At 35.9% G+C, this 22,479-nt stretch overlaps 1 protein-coding gene across 1 annotated transcript in view; it reads left to right on the plus strand.

Moving 5' to 3' along the window:
- The window catches only part of LOC108529068 (rho GTPase-activating protein 32-like), a 56,983-nt gene that overhangs the window by 22,536 nt on the left and 11,968 nt on the right, over positions 1 to 22,479 (plus strand). The window lies entirely within an intron of this gene.

A 22,479-nucleotide genomic window follows, 5' to 3' on the forward strand; every position in this document is an offset into this window, starting at 1 on the left:
AGCCTCCTTTCCAGGGGAGGGAATGGTTCTGTCTTGCTGGCGTTCCACACGCCACTGGGGTATGAAAAAAATACTCCTGCAGCTAGCTTGGTGTCTGCCCAAATGGCTGCCCAGTTTTGTGCTTGAAACCAAGGCCCTGGTGGCATAATCACCTGAGGGAATCTCCTGACCTGCAGGTTGTGAAGACCATGTGAAAAGCGTAGTATCTGGGTCGGAATGCACCCTTTCTCACAGCACAGTCCCTCACATCTTCCCTGGGCTAAGGGAGGGAATTCCCTGGCCCGTTGTCCCTCCCAGGTGAGACAACGCCCCAGTCTGCTTCAGCTGGCCCTCTGTGGGCTGCACTCACTGTCCAAACCAGTCCCAGTGGGATGGGTCGGGTCCTGCAGTTGTAAATGCAGAGATCACCCGCCTTCTGCATTGATCTCACTGGAAGCTACAGACTGGAGCTGTTCCTATTCGGCCATCTTGCCAGCCACCTCCCAGTGTCCTCAATCAACTCTTTAAGCAACTATTCTCACCAGTAGGTTTAAACCAGTTTGTTTTTTTCGACACATTTCTTTCACTGCTGCAATCAAATATGATTTGATAAACCCACCATTGGTAAATGACTTTCCTTGCTTGCTGATAAATGAACTACTAGGAAATGTACTTAGGTTGCAATCTTGTTCTTTTTGTGAAGAAATTCTGTGTGGTGATGTACTCAGTTTTAGAATTTTCTAATTTTTCAGAGTGTTGCTCTCCTGTGAGTTGAGAATATTGTGATGAGTGCTTAGTTTGGTAATGTCAATATATATTCCATTATTTTAGCACAGCTGTGGTGTCATTGTATGATAAACACAGTGTTTTGCAATCTAATTTGATAACAAAATAATAGATATTCACCTGTGCCTTAAATGTATGACACTCAAAGTATACCTCTCTCTTTTCTTATTTTTATTCCTATGTATATGTATTGGTAATTTAAAAAAATGTGGTATGATAATACATGTGGCAATTGAAATGCTGTTCAGTTATAATTTGATAATGTGATTTATAGTGTGCCACGCAGCAGTGGGAATTGATAGGAGAGCCACATATGGTCTTTTTTGCAGCTATTCACCTTTGCCATTGTATTGTGAAAACAGCTGTAAATAATCTGTAACAAATGAGTGTGACAGTGTTCCAACAAAACTTTATTTCTGTATACCAATGTTTGAGTTCCATGTAGTTTTCAAATGTCAGTGGTCATTCTGTTTTTTGACTTTTCCCCCAAACATTTAGAAATGTAAAAAGTACTTTTAGCTCAAGGGCTATACAAAATAGGTGATGAACTGGATTGACTCTTGACTTTCAAATCCTTCTTTATCATACAATTTTTTAAAAAAAAATTTATTTCAGTAGTTTTTGGAGAACAAGTGGCTTTTAATTACATGGGTAAGTTATTTAGTGGTTGTTTCTGAGATTTTGGTGCACCTGTCACCCTAGCAGTGTACATTGTACCCGATGTATAGTCTTTTATTCCTCACTCACCTCCCACCCTTCCCCTCCAGTGCCAAAGTCCATTATATCAGTCTTATGCCTTTGCATCCTCATAGCTTAGCTCCCACTTATAAGTAAGAACATAACGATACTTGGTTTTCCATTCTTGAGTTACTTCACTTAAAATAATGGTCTCCAAATCCATCCAGGTTGCTCCAGATGCCATTATTTCATTCCTTTTTGTGACTGAGTAGTAGTCTGTAGTGTATATATACCATGTTTTCTTTATCCACTCATTGGTTGAGGACCAGTTAGGCTGGTTCCATATTTTTGCTGTTGTGAATTGTGCTGCAATAAACATGCACGTGCAAGTGTCTTTTTTATATAAAGACGTCTTTTCCTCTGGGTAGAGATCCCCAGGTGGAACTGCTGGATCATATGGTAGTTCTGCTTTCAGTTCTTTAGGGAATCTCCATACCATTTTCCATAATGGTTGTACTAGTTTACATTCCCACCAGCAGCATAAAAGTGTTCCCTTTTTGCCACATCCATGCCAACATGTATTATTTTTTGATTTTTAAATTATGTCTATTGTTGCAGAAGATGGTATCTCATTGTAATTTTAATTTGTATTTCCCTGATAATTAGTAATGTGGAGCATTTTTTCATGTGTTTGTTGGCCATTTATCTATCTTCTTTTGAGAACTGTCTATTCATGTTCTTGGCTCATTTTGTGATGGGATTGTTTGCTTTTTTTTCTTGCTAATTTGTTTGAGTTCTTCGTGGATTCTGGATATTAGTTCTTTGTCAGATGCATTATTTGTGAATATTTTCACCCATTCTGTGGGTTGTCTGTTTTCTCTGGTGATTATTTCTCTTGCTGTAGAGAAGCTTTTTAGTTTAATTAGGTCCTGTCTATTAATTTTTGTTTTTGTTGCATTTGCTTTTGGGTTCCTGGTCTTGAATTCTTTGCCTAAGCCAATGTCTAGAAGAGTTTTTCTGATATTATCTTATAAATTTTTATGGTTTCAGGTCTTAGACTTAAGTTCGATCCTTCTTGACTTGATGTTTGTATATGGTGAGAGATGGGGATCCAGTTTCATTCTTCTACATTTGGCTTGCCAGTTACCCCAACACTATTTGTTGAATAGGGTATCCCTTCCGCACTTTATGTTTTTGTTTACTTTGTCCAAGATCAGTTGGCTATAAGTATTTGGCTTTATTTCTGGGTTCTTTATTCTGTTCCATTGGTGTACATGCCTGTTTTTAACACCAGTACCATACTGTTTTTGTAACTATAACCTTGTAGTATAATTTGAAATTGAGTAATGTGATGCCTCCATGTTTGTTCTTTTTGCTTAGTCTTGCTTTGTCTATCTGGGCTCTTTTTTGGTTCCATATGAATTTTAGAATTGTTTTTTGTAGTTTTGTGAAGAATGATGTTGGTATTTTGATGGGAATTGCACTGAATCTGTAGACTGCTTTTGGCAGTATGGTCATTTTCACAATATTGATTCTACCCATCCATGAACATGGGATGTGTTTCCATTTGTTTGTGTCATCAGTGATTTTTTCAGCAGTGTTTTGCAGTTTTCCTTGTAGAGATAGTTCATCTCCTTGGTTACGTATATTCCTAAGTTTTTTTTTTTTTTTGGCAGCTGTTGTAAAAGGAATCGAGTTCTTGATTTGATTCTCAGCTTCATTGCTGTTGTACAGCAGTGCTACAGATTTGTGTATATTAATTGTGTTTTCTGAAACTTTACTGAATTCATTTATCAAATCTGGGAGTTTTTTAGATGAGTAATTAGGGTTTTCTAGGTATACGATCATATCATCAGCAAACAGTGACAATTTGACTTCCTCTTTACTGATTTGGATGCCTTTATTTCATTATCTTGTCTGATCTGGTTATGACTTGTAGTGCTATGTTGAATAGAAGTGGTGAAAGTGGGCATCCTTGTCTTGTTTCAGTTCTCAGGGTCAATGCTTTCAGCTTGTCCCCATTCAGTACAATGTTGGTTGTGGGTTTATCATAGTTGGCTTTTATTATCTTGAGGTATGTCCCTTTTATGCCAATTTTGCTGAGGGGTTTAATCATAAAGGGATACTGGCTTTTGTCAAATTCTTGTTCTGTGTCTATTGAGATGATCATATGATTTTTTCTTTTAAATTCTGTTTATGTGGTGTATCACATTTATTGATTTGCATATGTTCAACCATCTGAGCATTCCTGCTGTGAAACCCACTTGGTCATGCTGTATTATCTTTTTGATATTCTGTTGGATTTGGTTAGCTAGTATTTTGTTGAGGATTTTTGTATCTATGTTCCTCAGGGATACTGGCCTGTAGTTTTCTTTTTTTCTTATGTCCTTTCGTGGTTTTGGTATTTGGGTGATATTGGCTTCATAGAATGACTTAGGGAGGATTTCCTCTTTCTCTGTCTTTTGAAATAGTTTCACTAAGATTGGTACCAATTCTTCTTTGAATGTCTTGCAGAATTCAGCTGTGAAAACATCTGGTCCTGGACTTCTTTTGTTGGCATTTTAAAAATTACTGTTTAAATCTCACTACTTGTTATTGGTCTGTTCAGAGTTTCTGTTTCTTCCTGGTTTAATCTAGGAGGGTTGTATATTTCCAGGAAGTTATCCATCTCCTCTAGGTTTTCCAGTTTGTGCACATAAAGGTGTTAATAGTAGCCTTGGATGATCTTTTGTATTTCTGTGTTATCAGTTGTATTATCTCCTGTTTCATTTCTAATAGACCTTATTTGGATCTTGCCTCCTCTTTTCTTGGTTAATCTTGCTAATGGTCTATCACTTTTGTTTGTTCTTTCAAAGAACCAGCTTTTGGCTTCATTAATCTTTTGTGTGGTTTTGTTGTTTCCATTTCATTTAGTTCTGCTCTGATGTGGGTGATTTCTTTTCTTCTGCTGAGTTTGGGTTTAGTTTGTTCTTGTTTGTCTATTTCCTTGAGATGTGACCTTAGATAGTCTGTTTTCACTCTTTTAGTCTTTTTGATGTGGGCATTTAATGCTATGAACTTTTCTCTTTGCACTGTTTTTGCTGTATCCGAGTCTTTGACAAGTTATGTCAGTATTATCATTCAACTCAAAGAATTTTTAAATTTTCATGTTGATTTCATTGTTGCCTCAAAGATCATTGAAGAGCAGTTTAATTTTCATGTGTTTTTACAGTTTTGGGTGTTCCTTTTCGGGTTAATTTCCAGCTTTGTTTTACTGTGGTCTGAGAGGGTACTTGATATAATTTGGATTTTTCTTAAATTTGTAGAGACATGTGACCTATCATTGGTCTGTCTTGGAGAATGTCCCATATACTGATGAAAAGAATGTATATTCTGCAGTTGTTGGGTAGAATGTTCAGTAAATATCTGTTAAGTCCACATGTTCTAGGGTTTAGTTTCAGTTTATTGTTTCTTTGTTGACTTTCTGTTTTGATGACCTTTGTAGTACTGTCAGTGGAATATTGAATTCCCCTGCTATTATTCTGTTGCCATCTATCTCATTTCTTAGGTCTAGTAGTAATTGTTTTATAAATTTGGGAGATCTAGTGTTAGGTGCTTATATATTTAGGATTGTGATATTTTCTTATTGGATTGATCCTTTTATCATTATATAATGTCCCTCTTTGTCTTTTTTCTAATGTTTTTGCTTTAAAGTCTGTTCTTTGTGGTATAAAAATTGCTACTCCTTCTTGCATTTGGTTTCCATCTCTGTGGAATACGTTTTCCTACCCCTTTAAGTTTTTTTGAGTTGTTGTCTTAGGTGAGTCTCTTGAAGACAGCAAATAATTGGTTAGTGGATTTTTTTTTTTTTTTTTTTAATTCATTCTGCCGTTGTCTGTCTTTTAAGTGAGCATTTAGGCCATTTACATTCACCGTTAGTATTGAGATGTGAGGTACTGTTCTATTCATCATGCTAATTGTTGCCTTAATATGTTGTTTTTCATTATGTTATTGTCTTATGGGCCCTGTGAAATTTATGCTTTAAGGAAGTTCTATTTTGGTGTCTTTCACTGTTTAGTTTCAAGATCTAGAACTCTCTTTAGCATTTCTTGTAGTGCTGGCTTAGTAGTGGCAAATTGCTTCAGGATATTTTTGTCTGAAAAATACTTTATCTCTTCTTCTTTTATGAGGCTTAGTTTTGCCAGAGATAAAATGTGTGACTGACAAATACTTTGTTTAAGGGAGCTAAAGATGGGAACCCAGTCTCTTCTGACTTACAAGTTTTCTTCTGACAAATCTGCTGGTAATCTGATAGGTTTTCTTTTACAGATTATTTGATGTTTTTATCTCAACAGCGCTTAAGATTCTTTCATCTTAAATTTACGCAGGTGATTTTTTTGTGGTGAATATTTCAGGCGTCAACATCTCTAGGAAGGCCAAGGAAGTTTTCCTCAATTAACCTTACAAGTAAGTTTTCTAAACTTTTAGATTTCTGTTCTTCCTCAGGAACACCTATTTTTCTTAGGTTTGGCCATTTAACATAATCCCAAATTTCTTGGAGGCTTTGTTCATTTTTTTATTTTTTATTTTTTTGTCTTTGTCAGATTGGGTTAATTTGAAAGCCAAACGTTAATTTAGGTTAATTTTCTTCAAGCTCTGATCTTCTTTCTTCTCCTTGTTCTCATCTATTGTTAAAACTTCTCAGGGCATTATGTATTTCTCTAAGTGTGTCTTTCATTTCCAGAATTTGTGATTGTTTTTTCTTTATGATACCCATTTCTCTGGAGAATTTCCTATCTATATCTTATATTTTTAAAAAAAATTCTTTACATTGGCTTTCACATTTCTCTGGTATTTTCCTGATTAGCTTTACAATCAACCTTCTAATTTTTTTTTTTTCCTCTGGCAAATCAGAGATTTATTCTAGGTACAGATCCACTCTTGGGGAGCTGGTGTGATCTTTTGGTGGTGGTATAGAATCCTGTTGTGTCATATTCCCAGAATTACTTTTCTGGTTCCTTCTCATTTTGATAGACTATTTAAGTAGAAAGGTATGGAACTCAAGACTTACTGTTCAGATTTCCTTGTCCCATGGGGTGATCCCTTGATGTGGTACTCTCCCCCTTTTCTTGAGGATGGGGCTTCCTGAGAGCTGTACTGCAGTGATTCTTACTTCTCTTCTGGGTCTAGCCACCCAGCAGGACTCTAGCACCAGGCTCTGCTTTGGTGCTAGGGAATGTCTGCAAAGAGTCCTGTGATGTGATATGTCTTCAGGTCTCCCAGGCATGGATACCAGCACTTGCTTGGATGGAGGTGGCAGGGGAGTGAGGTAGACCCAGTCTTTGGCTGTAGATATGTTTAGTGTGCTGGCTTTCTCGAATGCTGGTTATGCTAGTAGTAAAGTTGTCAAATGGAGAGACTCAGGACCACTGGTTAGCCAGGATGTTGTGGGCAGTGGAATTAGCTATTTTCTTCTTCCTGGTAGCAGGATTATTCTGTCCTAAGTTGCTCTTATGGCCTAAGTAGATTGACCTCCAGCCTGTAGGTGGTGCTTTCAAAAGAGCACCAGCTGTGGTAGTAGTAGGGGGGGATCTGTGCTTGCCCTATGTCGGCCAGGGTAAGGATTTTAGTTTGTCAGGTGATGGATGGGGCCATAAAGCCCCCAAGAGTTTCTCTTTTGTGTTTGGCAACCATGGCAAATAGAGAAATACCATCAGGTTGGGGCTGGTTTAGTCAGGTCCACGCTTAAATTTTCCTTGGGTGAGGCTTGCTGTGGCCACTGTAGGGGATTGAGGGGGTGGTTCTCAGGCTAATGGGGTTATGTTCCAGAGGGGATTTTGGTTGCCTCTGTTGTTTCATATAGTTTTTCAGGGAAATGGGTGATAGCTGTAGCAAGAGGCCTTACCCAACTCCCTCATAGTTGATGAGGCTGGCCTGGCTCCTGCAGTGCCTGGCTCAGAACTTGCCCCAGGCTGTGAGCTTTCCTGCTGAGAAAGCAAACACAGCTTTCCCGCCTCGCCCCTCCCTGTCTGTCAGCGGTGGCTCCTGCACTTGTATCTGAAGCAATTCCTGTTTGCCCTCAGATTCTGCTCAAGGAAATTCACGCTCAGTCAGAATTACTACTTGTTTCAGTTGGAAGCTTTCTCCATCCTGTGACCCCTGCCTAATTCTGCTGGCTGCCGTCCCTGAAGGCCCCTGCGAGATATAGTCAGGGATGGCTTCCCTGGGCTTGAGCTGGGGACTGGGAGTACATGCAAGGCACTTCCTCTCACTGCTGTTTCCACTTTTATGTTTTGCACGAGTCCTTAAATTTGTTTATGCTCTAGGTAAGTTTAAATCATTTTCCTGTAATCTGGATTTACAGATTCTCCAGTGAGGTTGTGTGTTCAGAGGCAGGTTTTCTCCCTCTCGTACTTTGGGAACTCAGTGTTTTGCCTGTCCTGTGGAATTTGCAGTGGCATGCTGCTTCATTCAAAGATCTTTGAATTCTTTTGATTTTCCTGGTACATTTCTTTGGTGGTTCTTGGAACAAAAGATCATGGTAAAGATCATGGTGCTCTCCACACATTGTTCTGTCTGTCCAAGTGGGAGCTACACGTTAGCCCTGACTCCTATCTGCCATCTTGTCTCTAAGTCTATTCCTATAAGTAACTTAAGATGTAAGGCTTTCCTAAACCTTTCAGATGGGAAATAGTTTTATTTCACTTCTGATAGTGTGCTGTTCCTGTCTGTATCATGATGCTTGCCTTTGTATTAATCTAGTTGAATACGAATGTCTTTGTCTCCCTACTAGTTTGTGAACTCTTTGAGGAAGGGTAGGGGTCTTCTTGTTTTCATTTTATTGAAGGATAAAGTTTAAAAGAGAATATAATCATGACTCTGATAGAAATATAGAATGAGCACAAGCCAAAGATATTTAACTCATTATTAATGAAGGAACCAGTCAGTTGTTAAAACTGGTTCAAAGGAGAATTCAAAAATTATCGTCCTCTTATAGAGCAACCATTCTAAAATGCATACAATCTGGCAAAACTGTTCTGTTTCACTGGATAAAGTTTACATTTCTGTGGACAGGAATGATTTGTATTACTCTCATTTTTCTATAAGGCAATTTCCATCTCTACAGAGTTGTAAAATAGCTGAATCAAAAGATAAACAAAATCCCATACCCCTATGGAATCAGGTAATCCTCAGAGGTGCCAGCATTCCAGGGAAAGAATGTTCAGTAACTTTTTTGCCTCTTTTTAAATCCCCCACTTTTCCTACAATTTTTAAATCTTCAGTAAATCTGCATTGAATTTATTCAATGGAACAAAGGTGACATTAGTATTTCATGTGGTGGTCTGTTTACTCTGTATTAAAATGTCATGCTGTATACATGTAAAATTACTGATTTCACTTCTGGAATCCACAGTGAGTTGTCTAAGCACTGATAGAAATTACTGTTTATATAATACATTTTAACATCTCATTATATTCTTATTTTATACTCTTACTAATTTCTTTATGTGTAAGCTCCTTGAGGGCAGGTGCCATAATCTTTCTTCCATTTAAAAAAATAAAGCATCACTCTCAATAAATAAGTGCATTGCTAGGTTGCAAAAGTGTGTAGTGAATGATGAAAACAGTATAAATGAGATTAGAGCCACAATTTTACTACCATTTGTCTCAAAAATCATATTGATTTTAAGCAATAAGTAAGTTTGGGACCCCTTTTTCTCAATAATAATCTAAGTGAAATATAACTTTGAGAATGACATTTTTTATTTAGGGAACTCTTTATAGAGTATTTACACTCAATTCCATTTGGTTAATTTTTTAAATTACTTCAGAGATAAAAGGGCTTAAGTGTTAAATTTTTATTGATTTGTGTTATGACACCAGAATATTAGTTTTAAATATACATATCTAAAAGGAGCCAGAATTTTGGAACTGTTAAAATTTAAGGAGTTTTACATTTATAATAGTCATTTAAAATCATAACAATGGTAAAACCTAAAATGGGGCTCTATCGTTTTGTAATTTATGGTTATGTACTTTTCATAAATCTAACTAGATTCAGTATTTCAAGAAATCTAATAAAATGCTATAGTTTTTTTGAATTGCCAAAAGTAGAATATTTACAGTTTACAGTGAAATTGTTTATCAATTAAATATTAGGCTCTTTCAGAAAATAAGATAATAAAAATGAGAGAGAGAGAAACCGCAGAGAGTACTGAACTCTATATATACTAACGTATGTGTAGCATATACACCGTGGATATGCTGGTGATGATTCATGTCCTGGCCAAGACAGAGCAGAACACTGCAAGATTTCATTGTGCTATTCTGAATGGCACACAGTTTAAAACTTATGAATTATTTCTGGAATTTTTCATTTTATACTTTTGGACTGCAGTTGACTGTGGATAACTGAAGTCATAGATAAGGTGAAATTTAGACTGGTTCTTTTACCCATCAACTTGTAAAAACATTTTCAGTTTGAATAAAAGGAAAAGTATTTGCAAATGTGTTTTAAATCAATATCCTTAGCTCTTTTATTACTGTGTGATGTTTAACTGTTTATTTTGATTGATGAGTGAACTTAAATTCAGAGGACCTAGTGATGTTTATCATCTCACAGTCTTTAAAAGGGGAATGTTTTGTGTTATGTTGCTTTGTGAACCATCACAAATGTAACCATTGATTAATATGCAAAGCCCAGGTTTTGAATTTTTGCCAGTTTGTTCAGAGCTCTTCAGTAAACAACTGTTAAGTCTGTCTCTATCCTATCCTCTCCCATGGTACGTCCTCTCTGGCTAAAGATTCTGTGACTTCTCTGGCATGAATCAACTGGTATTAATTATTGAAGTTATTTAATACATTACTGAGAGCTCTGTGATATATATTAAGTTGGAGTCTTATGAAATTGCTACTTTTATAGGTCAGAAGTTTTAACAATTGGCAGTTTCATAATGTAAAGCCTATAACCGTTTGAATTGTTGAACCAATGCTTAAGCATGTGACTTTATTGTTAATCATTAAACTGAAAACTATGTTTCAAATATGTCTTTAAGTCGTTAGGTGATCTGGGTGTTACTTTTACTGATACAATTTGTTGTATAGCCTTTCAAAAAATTTTTAAAACTTACAAGATATTCGAGGAAAAAACTACATGAAACATGCAGGTGGAGGGATAATGGTTCTTCTGGGTCTTGATTGGAGTGTCGTCGTGGTCTAGGATCTTGTTACTCCTTTAGTAGAAATTTTTCCAAATATCTAGTTTGTGATATTTCTTTTCTTCTACCCTTCTTCTATTCATACTCTTTTCCTAGAATTTATATCATTTATATTTATAATACATCTTTAAATATTGCATGAACATTTTTGCTAATAAATCTAATGTATACAGAATTCAAGTGCAGAAAGAGATCTGTATCGTTTTCTAGCAGCACTGAAGACCAACAATAACTTAACATAATAAAGTACCTGTAAAGGTAATGTTCTTACAGTTTCATAGCAACCTTTGTATAAAATGTCTGGTAAAATTATATACATTGTTGGAACTCTTATTTTTAGTGAGCCTTCTGAATATAGGAGTATCTTTAATGCCTTTATAAGGGAGTGAGATGAAGGAAAGGATGAATCTCAGTTATACAAAAGTATAACATTTAAAAGCTTTGCTAATATGTAAATGTGTTAATTTTAGGTTGATTAACCAGCTGTTGCCTAGCAGAGGAGTTGTGATTATTATACTAATGGTGCTTTCTAATAGTTTTTTCCAAATTGTTTTAAATATCACCTCTGAATAATTTTTCTCCTGTGGTTAATTGGCTCTCTGAGGAGATATTTTCTAGAAGTGAAGTTTAAGGCAACACCCTCGCTGCAAAAGAGCTAGTTTTATAATCACTTTCAGAAATCATGTTTTTCCTTCAGTCTTCTCATACTGTCGTTCCTACTCACAATAGAGGATTGAATAAGATTAGTGATATAATTTACCCTTGGGGCTTCTTTGATGGCTGTTTCTGTGTTTGTGAATTACCAGCTGCTGAAATTTACCTGCCACCTTCTTTGATTCCTGTTTCTGGTTTTTAGCATGTCCACATTGGTGGTGCTAGATAACATGTTGGAGGGTGTGTTCCTGAGCCTGGTCTGTGGTGCCCAGATATTAAGACATTAGGAAATACTCCCCATTTAGCACTATTTTTAGTTCAGAGCTCTTGAGTTTTCTTTTATGTGAAGTGTTTTTTTAGTAAAATTGCTAGGCTGTTATCAAGTCTGATGGAGGTGCATAATGCTGAAAATAATTTTAAGAGAAATCACTAAGCAGTATTCACACATTCAATTTAGAAAGTGTGTGTGTGTTTTAAATAATTATTGCCATTCTGTGGAGAGCCTTGTCTGAACTCACAATATATAAACTTATAAAAGCCTAATTATTTTTTTCCTTATTACTGTACAGAGATGATTTTCTAAGGCCCTGCAACAATTTTGAATAAGTGAAGAAAATTGTAATCTGTTTTAGCATTAAGTCTATTTTGTTACATCAAAATTCTTTTGAAAATATTCAGACATGTAACTCAGTTACTTGAGTTTCTTTGTGACATATTTTTTCAGAATCACTTTAGTAACATTGTTCAACATAATATAACAGTTTTAATAAATCTATCTTTCTGATGGTACAATAGTTTCCTTCCATCCAAGGGGGATATGTTCCAAGACCCCCAGTGGATGCCTGAAACTGCAGATAGTAATGAACACTGTATATACTGTGGTTTTTCTAGTACATATATACTTGATAAAGTTTAATTTATAAATTAGACACAGTAGGACATTAACAATAATAACTAATATGAAATAGAACAGGTATAATGATATACTGTTCACAGTTTCATGGACAGAAGGTTCATTCTTTCTGTAGATCTCAGCAACCTCAGCATATGATTTTTTTCTTTCCTTATTAAGTTGAGAACTTCACTTTTTCACTCACAGAAGCACTTTCCAGCTCCTCTTTGGCATATCCATAATGGCAGCATCACTCCTCTTGTGCTTTGGGGCTACTATTAAGTCAAATAAGTGTGACTGGAATGCAAGCACTGCAATACCATGGCAGTTGATCTGGTCACTGAGATGACTCCCAAGTGAGCCACAGGTGGGTAGTCCACAGTGTGGATGCACTGGACAAAGGGATAATTCATGTTCCAGGCGGGATGGACTGGGGCGGTGCAGGACGGTGTGAGATTTCATCACACTACTCAGAACTGCATGCAGTTTAAAACTTAGAAATTGTTATTTTCAGGAATTTTCCATTTAGCATTTTTGGACCAGGGTTAACCCATGGGTAACTGAAACTGTGAAAAGTGAAATAACAGATAAAGGAGGACTACTTATTGGGATAATTATTATTAGATTTCCCCTGCATCGTCTCTGTTCTTTTTAAGAAAGGGGTCAATACTTAGACCAATTGTAAAAGCTTTTATAGACATGTCATTTCAGAAATTCATTATGTGTGTTTCCTATGGTTAAACTGGCAGGGAACTGGCAGTTCTGTTTGCCTTTCTTGACAGCACAGATTTTGTATCAAAATCTCATTTATTCAGTTGATCATATATATATATATATGCAGTTTTACCAGCATATAGACAGCTGCTATTTTTTTTTTCTATTTCAGAGGCCACACTTTATTTCCCCTTCATCACTATATTTTAAGCAGAAATGATATTTTGTCACCATTTCAAGAAATATTTATAACATTAGTCTAAAGCTTCTATGACCTCTGTCAAATTCTGACTGCAAACAATAAAGATAATACAATAAATAAAATTTGAATCTGTTAAAAAAAGTGAGAAGTGGCAAAAAGTCACCTTTTCCTCAGAATTAACTTCAGATGCTTTTTGCTAGCCTTGTACGAAAGACTTTGATCAAGTCTTATTATATTTTCCCCATGCATATTTTGGTGGTTTTTTGTTTTTTCCTTTAAGAAAAGAGCACCTGGTCCACTTTGATAGTAGCATATACTTAACACTGATTGCATTTTGATGTCCTTTATGAATGTGTATTTGGTGATATTATTTCTGATTTTTCCATGGCAATTTCAGATCCGTTTTTCTTGTTCTTAATTATTAACAACTCATTTTGATTAGTAGTTTGCCTTTTGTGACAGTACAAATTTAGTATTGAAACCTTGTTTATTCAGTTGATCTCATGTATATAAATATACGTATGTATGTTATTTGACTATGGTGCTTTGTCAAAGTATGAGAACATTTTATGTAAATGAACCTGTACTATATATGTAATTATGTCTGTACCGTTTAGTAGTTAATGTCATAGATCTGGAGTCAGGACATCCTACCTTCTGTCTGCTGTGTTCTCTGCTGTAGGAGGCTGATCCCAGCAAACAGCATTTCTCAGGCTTCTTTGCCAGCAGGCTTTTGGCTAGGTTTGGCAAATGGGAAGCACACGTGGAAGACTGGAGGGCAGAAAGAGGGGAAGAGCCCTCATTTCTTCCTCTTTTTCTGCTTTGAGAGGGGTCTCCACTACCACTCAGATAGCTTATATCAGATAACTCATAATTTGGCTCAGTGATTAACAAAAAACTCTTTTTTACTGCTATAACATGGGCAAATTTCTTCATAGAAGCATTTTTATTCTTGTTCTTTCCTAACTGACTATAAATATGAATACCTAGCTTAGCACATTGTAGTTATATAGATCATCTAATCTCACTGATTTATGACAGGTTGTTTTACATTTGCAAATGGTTGCTGTAAGTAATATGCAGAGGAAGAAGAAGCTAGCTTGTTACCTTCTCTTTCTCTCTTTCCTTTTTCTTTATCTCTTTTGCCCTTTCCCTTACAAAATAAAACATATAGAAAAGTGAAAAGAAAAGAAAGAGGCTTTCCCGTAATCCTATTTCCCATGGTGGTGAGATTATTTTGGTATAGGCTTTTGACAATACAGAGGGTTTTAAAATTTTGTATTATTTTATTTTAATTGTGATAAAATATGCATAATATAGCATTTACCATCCTAACCATTTTTTTTTCTTTTTTTAAATTATGCTTTAAGTTCTAGGATACACGTGCACAACATGCAGGTTTGTTACATATGTATACATGTGCCATGTTGGTTTGCTGCACCCATTAACTCATCATTTACATTAGGTACATCTCCTAATACTATCCCTCCCCCATCCCCCATCCAATGACAGGCCCCCTTGTGTGATGTTCCTGCCCTGTGTCCAAGTGTTCTCATTGTTCAGTTCCCACCTATGAGTGAGAACGTGGTGTTTGGTTTTCTGTCCTTGTGATAGTTTGCTCAGAATGATGATTTCCAGCTTCATCCATGTTGCTACAAAGGACGTGAACTCATCCTTGTTTATGGCAGTGCAGAGAGTTTTTAACAGAACATCCGTATAAGCACATTTTTCTTATACAAATGTCTTCAAATGGTTAGTTTCAAAGAATATTGCTTTGGTAATATATTCTCCTTTCCCATCATGTCTGGGAATATGATTTTTAAAGTAATTATGGACAATATACAATTTTATATTTCCTTGCCTTTCCATTTAAACGTTTAGTGTTCTACCTGATTATTAAGGTGCTGTGCGGTGCAGTGCAGGGAAAACTGCGTATTCCCTATTGTATATTATGGGAGGTGTCATAGGTAAAGGAATTGGCAGTTTCACTGGAAGGAAAATATCTCTGAAAAAGACTGGCTAGTGGACATAGTGGTAGACACCTTGGAAGGGGAAATTAAAAAACATTGCCATGGAAAGGGAAAGGAATTAAATTTTCCTCCCTTTAGGGGGAAAGAGTGGTTGTCTTGAGAGCTGCAGAATGGGATATGGAGCAGATTGTAGACTTCACACTTAAAATGCAAGATTGCCAGGGAGATAGGAGAGCTGGTTATTGAACTGTGTCCGATCTGTATATCTCCCTCCAGTTACTTATCTCACCTGTAGAATTTGCTCCTTCCTCCAGGATTTGCTTTCAAGTGCATAGCTTACTCCTTTGAGGAAGCCTTAAGAAGGTGGTTTGGGATAGTACTGAAGTCATTGCATTCAGTGGGGTCCTGGGAGTGCTGGGAGGCAAAAGCTTCTGAGGCTTTACAACCCAAGTCCTGGGAAGAAAGAGTTTTACTTGCATGAGAGATAAAGGAGCATATAAAATCTGAGATCACTCAGAAATTCCTAAGGTCTTAGATGTTGTTAGTATTTGTTTTTTGTTGACTATGTATAAGAAGTTATCACAAGCTTAAGGGCTTAAAATAATACCCATTTATTATCTCACAGTTCTGCAAATTAGAAGTCTGGGCAGGCTGAACTGGATTCTCTGCTCAGGGTCTCCTAAAGCAGAAATCAAAGTATTGGCTGGGCTGGGTTCTCATCTGCAGATTCTGTTGGCAGAATCCAGTTCCTTAGGGTTGTAGGTCTGAGGTCCCTGTTTCCTTGCTGGCTGTCATTGTGGGAAGTGTGGCGGCGTAACTTTTAGGGGCTGCATGAATTCCCTCTCATGTGACCCCCTCAGGCTTCAAAGCCAGGGGTGGTACTTAGTGCTTCAAATCTTTGACTTTCACTTCTGCTACCAGCTGGAGAAAACTCTACTTTTGAAGTGCTCATGTGATTAGATTAGGTCCATCCAAACAATTTTTGTATTTTAAGATCGACTGTCCTGGGGTTTTAATTACATTTGCAGCCTCTATTCTCAGCAGTACTTGGATTGATTGAATAACCATGGGGTGGGAATCTTGGGGGGTAGGGGCGACCCTCTTTAGAATTTTGCCTACCACAGTCTTATATGTTTTCTCTGTTATTTATACTTCATAATATGTTTAACATGTGATAACATTGATGTATTAGTTCGTTTTCATGCTGCTGATAAAGATATACTTGAGACTGGGAAGAAAAAGGTTTAATGGACTTACAGTTCCACATAGCTGGGGGGGCTCAGAATCATGGCAGAAGGCAAGAAGGAGCAAGTCATGTCTTAACATGGATGGCAGCAGGCAGAGAGCTTTTGCGGGATAACTCTTTATAAAACCATCAGATCTCGTGAGACTTATTCATTATCACGAGAACAGCACAAGAAAGACCCGCCCCCTGTGATTCAATTACCTCCCACTGGGTCCCTCCCACGACATGTGGGAATTGTGGGAGTTACAATTCAAGATGAGATTTGGGTGGGGACACAGCCAAACCATATCGATTGACATTTGTCAATGGAAATTACAGATATTCTAGTAATTTTAATTTCACTAATATGTCATAAAATCGATTGGGCAGGGGAAGCATATATACAATCTGTTGTTGATGTTAAATGAAAATGTTGATAAACATATAATGACTACACAGTACTCCATGAACTAGGACATATTATTATTTTTTAATTAATAAGACTTTGAGTTTTGTTATATATTTTTCATTTAGATGAATATCTTTATGATGAGTTTTGCTTTTCTTTTACTATTATGTTATAGGGAATTACTTAACTAATTAATATAGAGATTCCCATATTACTTGCCAAAAGGGTTTTATTGATTCATATTCTAATAAGTAATGTTTAGTGACTTTTGTGCCATTATTTTCAGTCTTACAAAGTTTTAAAATATAAAATTTTGATAGGAGGAAAGTATTTCTCATTGTTCTAACTTTTATTTGTAAAACTTCATTGTTTTGAACTTTTCTACACTGTTTTAGACATAGTGGGTTTTGTGATAAAAAATCCAGTTTAATTCAAATTCTGCGATTAACACACTATGCAAATCTCTTCTTTCTTCGTCTTAGTTTCCTCTTTACAGTGGAATGTCTAAATGAGATATCTTTCAACTCCATGATTATGTTGAACATCTCTCCATACCCTATTTTGTTTTCTTAGTTAAAAATTGGTAATGCTCATTGGTGTTCTGTTAATACCTGTCAGGATGGAGTTTATAGTATTTTGAAAGGGTTAGACACATAAATAATATGGAGAGGGTGGGCTTATGGTGGGGCTGAATGTAGAAGTAGCCACCTTTATGGTCCTGTATCACAACACAGTGTGTTAAACTACTTTTATGTCAGTTTACAGTTACCCAGTCAATGTTAGCAGTTTGGATATGGGACCAAGATAACAAGGTATTTGAAAGATTCTTTAAAGATCTGTACAGTGGAGGAATGGTAGAATATTTTTTTGGATTAGGACACAGTGAAGTAGACAGAATAAAACGTTGCCAATTCCTAGTTTTGCAAGCTTTCCATATCAAATTGTATTTTCCTGAAATGGATGAACTGTTCTCTATGTGGTTTAACTGGTTCAGATTATAGGGATACAAATATTTCCCTCTTAGAGATGCTCTACTCTTTAAGACTGCATTGGTTTTTTTTTTTTTTTTTTTTTTTTTTTTTTAACCAGTAAGGGTATACTTTTGACTTATATTAAGCTTGTGGTAAACTATAGACCTCAGATCTTGTTACATGAATTCTTGTCAAACAGTTTGCTCCCCATCCCCATATTTATATAATTGAATTTTGAATTTAAATTCAGGGCTTCAATTTTTATTCTCGCTACAGTTCACATTCATTTGGTTTGTCTTGGCAGCTTTTAAAAATCTCTTTGATTTCTGTCACTCAGAGTTTGTGAATGTCCATTTCAGTTTTCTTTTATCTATAAATTTGATAAATGTATGTCATATATTTTAATGTGCTTTTATTAAAATGTTGAGAAAAGAATAAAAAAGCCCTGTGATATTCTGCCTGTTTCCTGCTGCATGTTTTTTTTTTTTTTGAGACGGAGTCTCGCTCTGCCGCCCAGGCTGGAGTGCAGTGGCCGGATCTCAGCTCACTGCAAGCTCCGCCTCCCGGGTTCACGCCATTCTCCTGCCTCAGCCTCCCAGGTAGCTGGGACTACAGGCGCCCGCCACGTCGCCCGGCTAGTTTTTTGTATTTTAGTAGAGACGGGGTTTCACCATGTTAGCCAGGATGGTCTCGATCTCCTGACCTCGTGATCTGCCCGTCTCGGCCTCCCAAAGTGCTGGGATTACAGGCTTGAGCCACCGCGCCCGGCTGCCCTGCTGCATGTTAACGTACAGTAATTGACACTGAACATTCTTTAGTATTTAATCAGCTTCAAATTTATTTAACTGTGTTAATATTGAATTCTCATTTTATAATCTTACGCACAAGTGTATCACAAAATACTATATGCCATGCCATAATCAAGATTTAATACATCATCTGCATGTGACTGTCCACTGTCGTTCTAGCTGCCTTATTTAAACACACAGACACACACCCTCAATAAAGAAATGAATATGGATTTCTACTTAATTTCTTCATTTTCATATTTGTATCTCTTATACTTAAAACCTTAAGTTTTTAGTGACATTAATAACTATTTGTTTGCTTTAATCTTCTACTTTTAATAGTTTCAGAATAATAATGTCAGTATTCCCAAATATTTTGTTTCCTTTCATCTTTACGACATACCCCACTAGGAATATATTATTAGTACTTTTCTTCACTGTCATTTGAGGTAATTCCTCTCTGTGTGCTTAAGGCACCAACTTATAATTAAGTTCATTTGTTTTATTTGTTTTTTGATCTTAGGGATTGCCCTTTCATCCCATTTTAATTTAATTTAATTTAATTTAATTTTACAAATACTTAAAACACAAGACCCCAAAATCTGAACTACAAAACTGAGACATTCACAAAAATCTTCCATCCCTATCTCTTTGTTGCCTCCTAGGTAAGCATCTAAATTAGTTTTTAGATTATCTTCCCATTGTTTTAAGTGTAAGAAAGCACACATATGTATATTTTTTATGTTTACCATCTTTTAGTTAAAGGTAACCTGTTTTTGTACCCCACTTTTTTTTCAGTTCATATGTGCTGATGACTACTTCATAGCAATAAATTGAAATATTCCTCATTCCATTGTGTGGATGCAGTATAGTGTATTCAACTGTTTTCTTTCAATGGACATCTAGGTTTTTTTCACCCTTTAGTTACTAGAAATAGTCATGCAGAGAATAACCTTATACCTATGGATGCATATGGCATTTTATACTTTCGTTAGTATAAGAAGAAAATGGTTTTAAAAAATCAGTGTTAGTTTGGTAAGATGTAAGAGACAGCAGAGGTAAATATGTTTTCAATCTACTACTGTGAACCAGAAGTCCTGCTAGGTAGTTCTTATTGTGAATGGGTGTTGAGTTTTATCAGACAATTTTCTATTATCTATTGCAATAATCTAATTTTTTCCCTCATTTTAATTGTAATTAAAGACTTAATGATAATAATAGATGTTCTATTAAACCATCCTTGCATTCTTGAAACAAACTTAATTCACTTATGATGTATGTTTTTAACACAATGATATATTTGATTTATTATTCTATTTAGCTTATTTTTTTGCATTTGTGTTTAATAAGATTAGCCTGTAATTTTCTACTTTCTTGCTATTGTCTCTTTTTCCTATTTAATTTTATTTACTTTGTTATTTAGGTATATCTTACATACAGAGAAGTCACGATCTTATCTTATAGCTTTATGACTTTTTGCTTATGTTTTCTACTTATGTGACCAACACCCAGATTTAAACATGGAACTTTTCCTGAAATTCAGAAATGTCCCTTGAGTAGCTCTCAGTCATTATCTTTCCCACCAAAGGTAACCATTGTTTTTATACGTGAAATCCTGCAATATGTAGTTTTTGTGCTTGGGTTCTGTTATGTGTGTAGTAGAATCTTATTGTGGGCTTTATTTCTATGATGATTATTTATGTTTGGCGCCATTTCATATTCTTATTGACCCTGAGATATCCTCTTTTCTAATGTGCTCATTCAAGTTTTGCCCTTTTCTTCTGTTAGGTTGTCTTTTTTTAAGTTAATGTTTAGTAATTCTTTATTATGGGCACTAGTCATTTATCTGAGACATATCTTCCAATTTCTTCTTTTAGACTCTGACTCTTTGAATGCTTAATTTTATCATTTGGTAATCAGAAATGCTTAGCTTTAGTGAAGTCCACTTTATTAAATTTTGTAGGGTGTCAGAATAATTGTTTTTTCTGTGTGCGTCCTTTTAGGAAATCTTTGCCTATCCCAATGTCATGAAGGTACTTTGTAGAAGAACATGTTTACTTTTTATGTTTGGGTCTGTGAACTATTTAAAATTGATTTTTTGTGCATGATGTGAGGTTTGGGTCAAGATTCTTTTATTATTATTATTATTATTATTTTTGAGATGGAGTCGCGCTCTGTCCCAGGCTGGAGTACAGTGGCGCGATCTTGGCTCACTGCAAGCTCCGCCTCCTGGGTTCTCGCCATTCTCCTGCCTCAGCCTCCCAAGTAGCTGGGACTACAGGCGCCCGTCACCATGCCTGGCTAATTTTTTGTATTTTTAGTAGAGACGGGGTTTCACTGTGTTAGCCAGGATGGTCTCGATCTCCTGATCTTGTGATCCGCCCACCTCGGCCTCCCAGAGTGCTGGGATTACAGGCATGAGCCACCATGCCCGGCCAACATTCATTTTTATTCATGTAGAAATCAGATTGACTTAGTACAGTTATTGAAATGGCCATCTTTTTTCTGACTTAATTGCAGTGGTGCCTTTGTCATGAGTCACATAACCATGTCGTTGGCTGCTGTCTGAATTCTCTGTTGTGATCTTTTGGTCCATTTTTCTAGACTTAGACCAAATACCACACTGTCTTAGTTATTATACTTTTACAGTAAAACTTGATATCTGATAGGTAGTGTCTTCCAGCTTTGCCCGTCTTATCTTGGTACTTCTGTGTCTTTTGCATTTCTATATACATTTTTAGAATTAGTTTCCCAATTTCTACAGATAAGTCTACAGATAATATTGGGGAAGAATTGACACCTTGACATTATTGTATCTTCTAATCTATGCAAATGAGGCACATGTGCATGTATAATATATCTATTTAGATTGCCTTTAATTTTTGAACAATGTTTGTAGTTTTTAATGTAGAATTCTGTCTTAATCTGTTCTGGCTGCTATAACAAAATACCTTAGACTTGGTCATTTATAGACAATAGAAATTTACTGCTCATAGTTTTGGAGACTGGGAAGTCCAAGATCAGTCCAGCAGATTCAGTGTCTGGTGAGGGTTTCTTTCTTAGAAGTGGCACCTTTTATATGTTCTCACATGGTGGAACACAAAACAGGCTCCCACAACTCATGCCTCTTTTATAAGGGCACTAATTCCATTCATGAGGGCAGAGCCATCATGACATAATCACCTCCCAAAGGCCTGACCTCTTAATACCATCACCTTGGGGGTTAGGTTTTAATATACACATTTTGATGGAACACAGATGTTCAGAACATAGCAAGGTCTTTCACATTTTTTATTAGATATGTTCCTAGGTATTTGATATTTTCTTCAATGCTATTATAGTTGGAATTTTACAATTGGCTTTAAAATTTTATATTCCACATGTTTATTGCTAATATGTTTCAAATCTAGTTAATTTTTGTATATTTACTTTATGCCTAGAGACTTGACACATTCTTTGATTAATTCTGAGTTTGTGAATTCTTTCAGATTTCACATGTGCACTATCTTTTATTTCTTTTACTTTCCTGATTGTGCTGGTGAGGCACTCCAGAATAATGATGAATAGATGTGGTACATACATCCTTCTCTTGTTCTTGATATCAAATTTGAAACTTTAAATATTTCATCATTAAGTACTATAGACCTTTAGTTTCTTTCTGGATACTTTTCTTAGAACTCACATTAAGGACGTTCTCTTTATTTTTTGGTGTGCTGATTTTTTTTTTGTTTTTAATGAATAGGGTTTGGAATTTTTTCAGGTGTTTGTACTGCCACAGAGATGACTATATGATTATTTTTTCCCCTACAGTCTTGGGATGTTCTGCTTGATCAGTGTTTTATCTTTTTTACATACTCTTGGTTCCAGTTTACTAACTTTTCATATTATACTTAAAATTATTATGTTATACTTCAAGTAGAATGTAGAAATCCTACCACCATCTAGGTTCCCTTATCTACCATCCTTATGTTATAGATTTTATATAGATCACATAAACTTTCATCAGACAGTTTT

The sequence above is a fragment of the Rhinopithecus bieti genome, unplaced genomic scaffold (assembly GCF_001698545.2).
Source record: "Rhinopithecus bieti isolate Rb0 unplaced genomic scaffold, ASM169854v2 scaffold_5750, whole genome shotgun sequence".
Taxonomy (NCBI): Eukaryota; Metazoa; Chordata; class Mammalia; order Primates; family Cercopithecidae; genus Rhinopithecus; species Rhinopithecus bieti.